The 12087-nt window shown below is 43.3% G+C and overlaps 2 protein-coding genes across 3 annotated transcripts in view; one reads left to right on the forward strand and one right to left on the reverse strand.

The window, feature by feature from the left end:
• The window catches only part of tespa1 (thymocyte expressed, positive selection associated 1), a 197482-nt gene that overhangs the window by 92372 nt on the left and 93023 nt on the right, over positions 1-12087 (reverse strand). The gene's annotated exons all lie outside the window — the stretch shown is intronic.
• The window catches only part of endou (endonuclease, polyU-specific), an 87113-nt gene continuing 78291 nt past the window's right edge, over positions 3266-12087 (forward strand). Inside the window, exon 1 of the mRNA XM_059638926.1 lies at positions 3266-3315. The gene's annotated coding sequence lies outside the window, so the exon portion shown is untranslated. The remainder of the gene's footprint in view (positions 3316-12087) is intronic.

Here is a 12087-nt window from a genome sequence, read left to right on the forward strand (position 1 = left end):
GCTTGGAGATGCTCATGTCCTATGAACCCAATTGACGAATATGCATAAAGAGCTTGAGACACAGTGTACTCACTATTACGGCTTGGTGTATGCATGAGGAGCTGCATATTAACTTTCTAAGTAGTTACTTATATTTTCCCAACCACCGTTCAATATTTTTATTTTCCCAGGCTATTTTATTTACACTGCAATATGAAATTGTTTAAACATTGTCAATGTTGATGAAAATTTTCCATAGATTATAGACATTCACTCCAGTTATCAAATCACTTCCCATTTTGCCTTAACAGGAGCACCTGTGGAACTATTAGGAAGAGAGATAAAAAGTGTTAATTTATGAACAAAACAAATTCATTTCCTGGGTTAATGGGTTGTCCATATCTTTGTTTGTTCCAGTATGTAAGATGACTCATGTTACTGAAAGAAAGGCTGTATACTGTTTGAGTACTAAATTTCTTTTGCATCTGCATATGTTAATCACCAAAAATGATTTTTCAAATTGAAATAACCACAAAAACACTTACAGGCTGTAAATTGTTGCATCATTTTTGTATATTGTAATTTCTTTTTCTTTCTATGAAAAAACTCTGCAACTTTGAGTATTTGATGACCAGGTGTGCAAACTTTGTTTTATACTTTCTTACACCAAGTTACTTAATACCTTATACTGAAGACCCTGTTTTCAGTAAATTCAATCATTTATTGTGTATAAAAAGCTGTCAGATTATTGCTAGTCAAGGAGGAACCTTCCGAAACAATAATTTTTGATGATTCTTTTTTGAGCTGCCACACTCACAGTCAAATGGAGTTATGGAACCAGCATTAGCAGGCCACTCACACCATTAGATTCTAATGTTTGCAGAGATACTAATATCATAGATCATAGAATCCCTACAGTGTGGAAACAGCCTCTTCAGCCCAACAAGTCCACACCGACACACAGAGCATCCCACCCAGACCCATTCCCTTATAACCCACCTAATCTACACATCCCTGAACACTGCAGGTAATTTAGCACGGCCAATCCACCTAACCTGCACATCTTTGGAGTTGGGAGTAAACTGGAGCACACGGAGGAAACCCACACAGACACGGGGAGAACATGCAAACTCCACAGAGTCACCGAGGGGTGGAATCAAAACCAGGCTCCTGGTGTTGTGAGGCAACAGTGTTTAACACTGAGCCACCATGCCATATGGAATAATAACATAAACCCTTAAAAACACAAGCCGTATTATAAGATAATGACAGGAATCCTTAAATACCCAAGCCAGTGTAGTGTGAACAAATGTTTTACGATCAAGAGTGGAGAGCAGGTAATCCTGTTGCATTGATTAAAATACAAGGTGCGTGATTGTCACTCAATAATATAGAAGCTAAATTTCTCTGAGTGGTAAATTTAGGGTCTGAATCTGCAGATTCAAATTCACCTAATGAAAGGTATCATTTTGTGAAGGATTGTCAGTTAAAATGCTTGGAGGCTTGAAGTGTAGTTTAGTGGCTAACAACTCCTCTAAAACACTCTCCTAACAGTGACCAGCTGATCGAGAGTATACATTATATTGTTGTCAATTTCAAGTGTTTTACCTAAATGCAGGCAGACCATGCTATTTGTATTGTGAAGATGATCATGGATACACATCACAAGACTTTCAAGAATGCTTGGTCACAAATTCACCAACACTTGAGCAACATTTATTCCAGAAATTATCTGACGATTTCTCCTGGAAAAATAAGTGTTCATTGGACATCTAGGCAGAGTCACCAGGTGAAACAGTTTGCTGAGTCATGAGCATCTTGCTAGGGATCCCTTTGGACTGGAGAAAATAACCTAAGCAGCACTAGATGTTGGAGGATAAGGGGGAGGAACTTGAGGAGGCCGCCTTTTCTTCCTTCTCTTATTGTCTCTGAACCTACTCTTCCATCTTCTTCAGCACTATGTCTGAGAACCTGTGAACACTCCCTCAATTGCGAGACAATAGAAACTGTTGCTTCATCAGTCAGTATTCTCCACACCATCAATAATGTGGATGTATGGAACCCACATAAACCATTAATATATTACACATTAGACCATAGAATACAGGCGTAAAATTAGGCTTGTTGACCCACCAAGTCTAATCTTCCATTTAATCATGGGTGATATGTTTCTCAAACCCATTCTCCTGCTTTCTGCCCATTACCCTTGATCCTCTTACTAATCAACGACCTAACTATCTGTCTTAAATACACTCAATGACTTGGCCTCCATAGCCTTCTGCAGCAATGAGTTTCACAGATTAATCACCTGCAGCTGAAGAACCATACTCTGAGACTGCGCTCTCGGGCCCTCTCTCTCTTACTTGTGGAAAAATCTTCTCCACATCCACTCTATCCAGGCCTTTCAATATACTGTAACGCTCAAAGAGATGCCCCATCATCCTTTAATCTCCATTGATTGCAGATGCTGAGTCCTCTACCACTCCTCACAGCAATAAGTTACTAATGCATCTTTTCTACACTATGCACCTATACTTTTGATGAACCCCTCAAAGACTGCTTCATGGAAATTGCACTAAAACAGCACCTGATGCTGATTGCATTGATCTTGGATTAAGCACCGCCAAAGGTCCAAATTGGTCTCTTACCACAGTAAAAATATGAGAGTCCAGTGGAAATAAGTTTAGCTATAATGTACTGGCAAAGTGGGACAAATCACTAAAGCAAGACAAGGACAATATCCAAGCACGTACTAATAAGTAGCAAATAACATGTGCCACACAATATCATTACAAGACAGCACTGAATATTTAGAAGAAATATTTGAATTCATTCATTATCTTTCCTGACCACAGCATGTTTCAAAATGTTTAACAATCAATGAAACACTGCAGTGTACAGGTTAAAAGACCTTTTAATGATATTTGCAGTTAATGGCCCCTTCACTGCTTCTTGCATTCTCTGTTCTCCCAAAGGTAAACTGAATGCTTGGGAGAAAAGCATCAAAAGAAGAATGATGAGGCAGCAAGTGCTGAAAAAAAAATGGAAGGATTGGGCTACAAAGAGAGAGGAAGGTAGAAAGCTGTGATCTTTCTTATTTATTAACCTCTGGGAATTTTACACCAGGCAGTAATAGGTGAGTTCTTGGAATATAGCCCTATCTGGTGACAGCTCAGTGTTTCGCAGCTGCAATGTGATTTGTCAGCTCTGTGAATTAAAGAACAATGCCAGAGGATAGGAATTGTTCTGTGAATCACACCAGCCTCATCATGATGTTACGTCTAGTGATTCTCTCTGTGCTCCTGAATTCAGCTGCTTCAGGAATCGTCAAAGCAAGTGAGTACATGTTCTTCTGCGCAACAATGACACTTTGGCATTCCTGCCTTTTTTTTGCTCAATGTATACAATCTGTGAATGAGACATCAGTTCCTCAATTTCAGAATTAACTTTGGAGCACTGCTATTTGGCTCCTGAGCAGAAGAAGATATAGGTTGTAGTCCGCAGTTGCTTACAGCACTTGTGTCTCAAAATTAGAGGTCAATGACCAGGAGATTAATCGTTGCTTAGTTTCATAAGCAGAACAGGAGAATTGAATCATTTTTAAGATTCTCCTCGAGGTTATTTTTTAAACTATTTTTTCATTTTGTTTCTGAAATCAGAACAGAAATTGCCAGAGAAACTCAGCAGGCCTGGCAGCATCTGTGGAGGGAAAGCAGATTTAGCACTTTAAGTCCAGTGTCCTTCCTTGGAACTGTGAGAATTTTTTCTAACTGTCTGGTCTTCAGGATTCTTTTTTTCAAAGAAGCTCAGGTAGCTTGCAGTTTAGTTGAAGCAATATATTTACTGTGGAAATTCTGGCACAAGACGAAATTCTTTCTGGATATCAGAATTCTAGAGGGATTGAGAATAAGAGGTAAGCTTCGGACAAGCTCAAGCTGTATTTTTGTTTTGACTGTTCTAATGTAGCAGCAGACTGAAAGAGAGAGGTTTAAACTATATAATTAAACGCTATTCAGCAATTTCAGTCATAAGACCGACTAAACTGAGACACAACTAACAAGATGGTTGTGATGTCCCATCAAAACCCACTGTGTAATTCAACAAATAATGACAGAGCCCATTAATACTATCTCATACGGAGTATAGATGAATGGTTTCCTTTGCTCTACATTGACTGTTCATTGCATCTTGTTATTCTATAGGGTTGCCTGGAATATCTACATAAATGAGCATAATGATAATCCAAGACAATTATGTGAGCTTTTGCCACCTGGATATTACAGATCAGAACTTTACAGAAATGATTTTCTAAAACTTCTTTTATAAGAACTTTAACAAGACAATATAGTGTTGAAAAATTATTTTAGGGTCTCTCTCTTTCCATATGTATTTTGGTTTGACATTCCTTCATGGGTCAAGGGCAAAATGGAAATGTCCATTAATTGGCAAACTTGCCCTCATCATTCAAACATAAGTGTAGCAAATGCTATAGTCAGTGCCACGCAAAATTCTGCAGATCTATGCTTGGGCAACAGCCAGTATGCACGTTTTATTTTAAGAGGTTGCAACTGTCAAAAGTGGTTGTGATCTGTGTAAAGCAGGATCACTCTTGGGCCCCAGAGCGAACAGAGGCTTAAAGTCACTGGCAAGTTAATTGGAGGCCTATGATTATGGTTTCTAACATAGAGTACCTTCCTTTTTGGTGATAGCAAGAACTGCAAATGCTGGAACTCAGACTCAATACAGTGTGGAGCTGGGGGAACACAGCAGGCCATGCTGCATTAGAGGAAAAGGAAAGTCAACATTTTGGGTTGGGACCTTCATCAGGACTGGGGTAACTGAGATCCCTTACCCCTCCCCAAAGTGTCAACTTTCTTAGTCCTTTGATGCTGCCTGACCTGCTGAGTTCCTCCGGCTCCACACTCTAATGACTCCACCTTCCTCTTCTGTGTTTGTTCAGCGTATATTTGAGATATATCCTTGGGACACTCAACTGCAGAGTCATCCTTTTCTAGTAGGATGATGTTGCTGCTAAGATCATTGGTTTGTATGGCACCCTGAAAAGTGTCCTGAGGTCTGTAGGTAAGAAACAACTTTCAATTATGTAAAAAGTCTCTTGACACTCCTCTATTCATACGAGCCATGATTTGTTTTTGTCAGTATCTGGCTGACACGAGCACTGTAGGGCAACTGGATGCTCACCTAGACATTTATATGCGCATAATTCCAAACCCTGAACATCGTTGTACCACGTAAAATGTCCACAATGCCCATGTTTACAGACCAGGAGCAAAATTGAAAATGGACGGAAAGCATTAGGGTGGTGGTGAGGTCTGATTTTAGCCAGGGATGCTTGGGGAGGCAGGGGAAAAGAGATTGGAGTGAGGGACAACCCCATTCCCCCATTCATCTCAATTCTTCCCCACACATTCCCATTCATCCCCATCTATCCCCATAGAACATAGAACATAGAACATAGAACATTACAGCACAGTACCCTTGTCCATCTGTTGAGTGCTCTGCTTCACTGCGGCTTGACTCACCCCTGCCATGTCCCACTGCACCTTACAAGCTGGTGTGTTCACCATACACCGTATGGACTGCACGGCATTCTCGGGTAAGGCAAAGGGTGGTGGGGTATGCTTCTTGATCAATACCACCTCGTGCTTTGATGTAGTGATCCTGGCAAGTCATTGCTCCTTGGGTCTAGAATATCTTACAGTGAAATGCTGTCCCTACTTTCTACCTTGAGAAATCCTGGCATTCCTCATGGTAGAAATCCTGACAGCAATCTGCATACTGCCCTGTGCAGATGGGAAGAATGCCCTAGAAGAGATTTACATTACCACAAACACTCCAGAAACAAAATTTCTCTGAAGTCCTATTCATTGTGGCCGGCAACTTCAACCAAGCTAATCTCAAGCTGGTCATGCCAAAGTACCACCAACAACTCTCCTGTCCCACCAGAGGACTGAACATTCTGGACCACTGCTAGATAACCAAAGACATCTACCGTTCCATCTTCCACCCATATTTTGGAAAATCAGATCGTAGCGTTGTGTTCCTCCTCCCACCTTACAAGCAGAAGCTGAAATGGTAGAATTCTTCATGAAAAGATGTATAGTGCTGGTCTGTGGCAGCGGAAGACCATCTCCAGACTGCTTGGAATTAGTGGACTGGACCATGTTCAAGTGTTCAGCAGAATACCTTGACAAGTATGCCACCACAGTCATGGACTATATTAGCAAATGCGTGGAGGACTGCATACCAAGGAAGTAAATCTGAATGCTCCCCAACTATAAACCTTGGATGCACCAGGAAGTCCACTCCCCACTGAACTCAAGACATGCAGCTTTCAAGTCAAATGACCTAGACCAACGCAAGAAATCCAGTTATGACCTTGGCAAGGAATGCCAAGAGGCAGTAACAGACAAAGTTAAATGCCCAAACCTACCAGACTCCTGCTGCCTATGGCAAGGCCTAAACGATATTACAGGATACAAAATGAAGCAGTGTAAGATAATAGACAAAGAACCATCCCTCCCTCACACGCCTAATGCTTTCAATGCTTGGTTTGAGCAGAATGTCAGTGGCATAGTCATGCCTGCCCTGACAGCTCCCGGCCACATCTGTTCACTCTGTCACCACTGCAGAAGTCAGATTGATTTTCCTCGGAGTCGGCTCAAGGGAAGCAATGGGCCCGGACAGTGTCCCAGGCTAAGCATTCAGATCCTGAGTAGACCAACTGGTGGAGGCATTTACTGACATCTTCAACCTCTCCCTCCTATAAGCTGAAGCCACCACTTGCTTCAAGAAGACCACTGTAATTGCTGTGCCTAAGAAATCACATGAAATGTGCCTTAATGACTACCGTCCAGTGGCTCAGATCTCAATAATCATGAAATGCTGAGAGGCTGCATCAACTCCAATCTCCAGCCCAACTTGATCCCCTACAATTTGCCTACCGACATAGCAGGTCCACAACAGATGCCATATCCCTAGCCCTGCACTCATCCCTGGACAACAATGACACCGACGTCAGAGTCCCGCTCATTGACTACAGCTCTGCTTTTGAAACCATTACCCCCTCGAGACTGATGTCAAAACTGTGTGACCTTGGTCTCAGCTCAGTCCTCTGCACTGGATCTTTAGCTTTCTGATCCAAAGGCTGTATTCAGTGAAGATAGGTAGCTGCACCTCCTCCACAATAACACTGGAGCCCCCCCAAGGACGCACCCTCAGCACCCTACGGTGCTCCCTGTACACCTACGACTGTGTTGCCAAATTCTGAATGAACTCCATCTACAAGTTCACTTACAACACCACTGTCATGGGACAGATATCTAACAACAAAGAGTCAAACTACAGAAGGGAGATAGAGGCTTGGTGACATGGTGCAATGAAAATAAATCTGCCTCTCAATGTTGGCAAAACTAAAGAACTGTTCATTGACTTCAGAAAGGGAGGAGGAGAATATGGCCCATTGACATCAACAGAACTAAGGTTGAGAGAGTGAAGAGCATCAAGTTACTCGGAGTGACAAGAACCGACGACCTGTCCTGGACTTCCCACGTAGATGTGGTAGTCAAGAAGGTTGAACAATTCCTCTTCTTCCTCAGGCAGCTCAGGAAATTTAGTATGTCCATAAGGTCCTTCACCAACTTCTACAGTTGCATAATTGAAAGCATAATGTCTGGGTATATAAGACCTGGTTTAGAAACTGCTCTGCCCAGGACTGTAAGAAACTACAGAAGGTGTTGTGCACAGCTTAGATGATCACAGAAACTGACCTTTCATCCATGGACTCCATTTACATGGCTCGCTGCCACGAAAGGACTTCCAACGTCAAAGACCCATTGCACCCTACTAATGATCTCCAGCAATCTCTTCTGTCAGACAGAAGGTACAGAAGCCTGCACACATGCCCCAGCAGATTCAGGAACAGCTTCTCCCTGGCTGTTATCAGCTGATGAATCAACTCTCTAGCCTCAAACAGTGCTGATCTTGCTCATGTTGATCTTACCTAGTGCACGTCTTGTGCAATGTAACCTGTCTGCCTCTGTCTAAGTCATTGGATCATAGAGCCACAGAATAATACAGCATGGAAACAGGCCCTTTGGCCCAAACTGGTTCATGCTGACCATGGTGCCCACTCAGCTAGTTCCAATTGTCTGCTTTTGGTCCATATCTCCCTAAATCCTTCTCATCCATGCACCTATCCAAATGTTTTTAAATGTTGCTATTGTGAGACCTCAGCCACTTTCTCCGGCTGCCCATTCCATGATTAAACCATTCTCTGTGTGAAGAAGTTTGATACCACCCAGCTATTGAAGCCTGCACCTTTGGAGTGACCACTTCACTAAACCTCTTATCAAAGAAATCTTTTTCATCTGTACATCCTTGGCTTGCTGTGATACCCCTGTACCACTCATAAACAAAGCTTTTCACTGTATTTAGGTACATGTCACAATCAATCCCCAACTCCCTGTTCATCCCCATCTCCCTCTCCATGTCTACGACTCAGTAAATGTAGTTTCTCAGGACAGCCCAGTATTTGCTCTGCACCCTTATTAATTCATAATTAATGACATGGGTTGTCAGCATCTGAAAGGTTGATGAGAAGGCTGAATGGTATTATTGGTTACAACTCTGGAGACTTTGCACGCTATGGTGGTCATGGGGATTTCCAGTATCTTTTCTAAAAGCTGTGAATGCTGGAAAAAGAGTGCATGAAGAAGTCCTTCCACCTAACTGTGAAGCAACAGCAGCAGTACAGTCAGACCCCAAACCGTGCTACTGAAGATTTCAGCCCGAAGTGATCTAGGGCTCAGGAAGGCTGCAGCTGATGGAATGGAGATTTCCTAGAGACATATATGACTCAGGAAAGATCCGACTTAAACCTGGCCAAGTTTCTGTCAGTGCTCAAAGGCAATAAGTTTGTCACCCATCCCTCCCTGGCCGACACGCTGCTCTTTCCTGGCCCAGAAGGCTGTGGGTCCCAGCCTGCTCCTGTCTCCTCTCTTGTGTCCCAGGGATGCAGATTCAGCCAGTCATTGGCTCCCAAGAAAAGCAGGTGAGCAGGAAAGAAAGCAAGAATGTGCCTTAAATCTGAAATTTAAGGAAAAGCAAAAAATGCTGGGGAAGCTCAGAAGGTCTGCTAGCATTTGTGGAGACAGAAATAAATGAACATTTTGAATCTGATATGACTCTTCAGACAATTGTTAGAAATAAGTGTTTGTACAGCAAAATAAGTAGATTATTAATGCATATTGAGTAAATACTTGTTTGGAGAAAAATACGTCCCACCTACACCTCACCATTTGGGTTTGGTGAGATATCAGTACACGCACAGTGAGCTGACTAGCTTTTCTTAGCCATCCCGACTTCTGTGCATGGATTACGAGTACAATCTGCCTTAATCATGGCCCTCACTTTCCAATCACTGACATAAAGCCATGTGGATGTGCCCAGCTTCAGAACCAATGCAATGAAGAAGCTTCAGATGCTTGGCTCAACTGTGCGATAGTCCACTGTGAGGTGGATTTTTGGCTTGGTAAAACTATAAGGGCAGCTGCTTGAGTCTACTCAACCATTTAACAGGATCATGACCAATCCAAAATTCCTTATTTCCACTTTTCTATGTTTGCCCCATAACCCTTGATTCCCCTCGTGATCTAGAAACTTAGCTTCAGACGCACATAGGACTCTGCTCTGACCATTCTGTGTGGCAAGGTGTCTAAAGACTTTTAATGCTCAGAAGAAATCTTTCATCACCTCTGTCTTAAATTGATGTTCTTTTATTCTGAGACAATGCTACAGCAATCAAAGGGGAGAAGATCATACACAAGGGTAAGCTAGCTAGGAATATGAAATAAAATTGCAAGAGTTATTTAAAGAGCAAATCACAATACAGTGTAGGAACAGGTCCTTTGGCCCTGCAAGCCTGTGCTGATACATCTTGCCCTTCCATACTAAAACTGTCTTCCTTACTGGATCCATATCCCTTTACAACAACAAAAACAGAAGTTGTTGAAAAAGTTCAGCAGATCTGACAGCATGTGTGGTGAGAAAGCAGAGTTAAATTTTAGGGCTGAGCGACGCTTCCTCTCAACACTGTGTATGCTTCCACCGCTTCCTCTGGCAGTGTGATTCAGGCACTCACCACCCTTTTTGTGGAAACACGAGCCTTGAACATCTCTTTTAAACATACCCCAGGCAACTTAAACCTGTATCGTCTAGTCACTGACCCTTTTATGTTGAGAAAAAGCCTCATATTCCATTCTATCCTTGCTGTTCATAACCTTCTATCAGGGCTTGCTTCTCACCCCTCAACCTCCTATGTTCCAATGAAAACAAATCCTGTCCATCCAACCTTTCTTCAGAGCTAAAATCCCCCACACCAGAAAACATCCTCTCAAGACTTTCCTGGATCCTCTTCAAAACATCCACATCCTTCTGGCATTGAGGTGACCAGAACTGTATGCAAAATTCCAAGTGTGGCCTTGTAATTTCCTGGATAATCTGTCTTACCATTTTTAAACAATGAGACAATATTGGTTATTTTCCAGTCCTATGGGATCTCACTTGTGGCCAAAGAGGATACAAAGATGCCTGTAAATTCTCCAGCAATTTGACTTCCTGCCTCCCTCGTATTGGCGGATACATCCTAGCAGGACCCAGACACTTATCTACCATTACACTCTTCAAGATGCACATGTATCTAAGATATCTTAAAATATCTAAAAGATAAAAGAGAGCCAAGAGTGAACATAGGACAGGTGAAAAATGAGGCTGGAGAAGTAGTGAAGCTTGACTTCTAGGGTCGGGACCCTTCTTCAGAAATGGGGGAGGGGAAGAGGATTCTGAAATAAATAGGGAGACGGGGGAGGCGGATAGAAGATGGATAAAGGAGAAGATAGGATGAGAGGAGACAGACAGGTGAAAGAGGCAGGGTTAGAGCCAGTGAAGGTGAATGTAGGTGGGGAGTTAGGGAGGGGATAGGTCAGTCCAGGGAGGACGGACTGGTCAAGGAGGCGGGGGGGGGATGAGGTTAGTGGGTTGGGGGTGGGGTTGGGAGCTTGAGATGGGAGGAATGGTTGGGGAGGCAGAGACTAGCTTGGCTGGTTTTGGCATGTGGTCGGGGAAGAGGAGATTTTGAAGCTTGTGAAGTCCGCAGTGCTACCCTTGGGCTGCAGGGTTCACAAGCAAAATATGAAATGCTGTTCCTGCAGTTTTCAGGTGGCATCATTGTGGCAATGCAGGAGGCTCAGGATGGACATGCCGCCCGAGGAGTCGGGGGGTGGGGTGTTGAAATGGTTCACGACTGGGAGGTGTAGTTGTTTGTTGTGAACTGAGAGTAGGTGTTCCTCAAAGTGGTCCCTAAGCCTCCTTTTGGTTTCCCTGATGTAGAGGAGGCCACAATGGGAACAGCAGATACAGTATATCACATTAACAGATGTGCAGGTGAACATCTGTTTGATGTGAAAAGCTTTCTTAGGGCCTGGGAAGGGACTGAGGTGGGGGGAGGTATCGGGGCAGCTGTAGCCCTTGCTTCGGCCGCACGGAAAAGTGCAGGGGGTGGTGGGACTAGAGGGGAGTGTGGAGCGGACAAGGGCCCAAGCTATGCCTGCCTCTTTGTAGGGTATGTGGAACAATCCCTCTTCCAAAGCTACACTGGCCCTATCCCCCATACCTTCCTCCATTACATTGATGACTGTTTTAGCATCGCCTCATGTTCTCACGAGAAGCTTGAACAGTTCATCCACTTCACCAACGCCTTCCACCCCAACCTTAAGTTTACCTGCACCATCTCTGACACTTCTCTCTCGTTCCTGGAGCTCTGTCTCCATCTCTGGCATCTACCTGGAAACCGATATCCATTTTAAGCCAACCGACTCCCACAACTACCTAGAATATTCCTCCTCTCACTCACCTTCCTGTAAAAAGGCCATCCCCTATTCCCAATTCGTTCGCCTCTGCCACATCTGCTCCCAAGATGAGACATTCCACTCCCGAACATCCCAGATGTCCTCTTTTTTTCAAAAACTGCAACTTCCCTTCCACAGTGATCAAAAATACCCTTGACCATGCCTCCTGCATTTCCTGCAA

This window comes from Stegostoma tigrinum, chromosome 32, assembly GCF_030684315.1.
Source record: "Stegostoma tigrinum isolate sSteTig4 chromosome 32, sSteTig4.hap1, whole genome shotgun sequence".
NCBI lineage: Eukaryota > Metazoa > Chordata > Chondrichthyes > Orectolobiformes > Stegostomatidae > Stegostoma > Stegostoma tigrinum.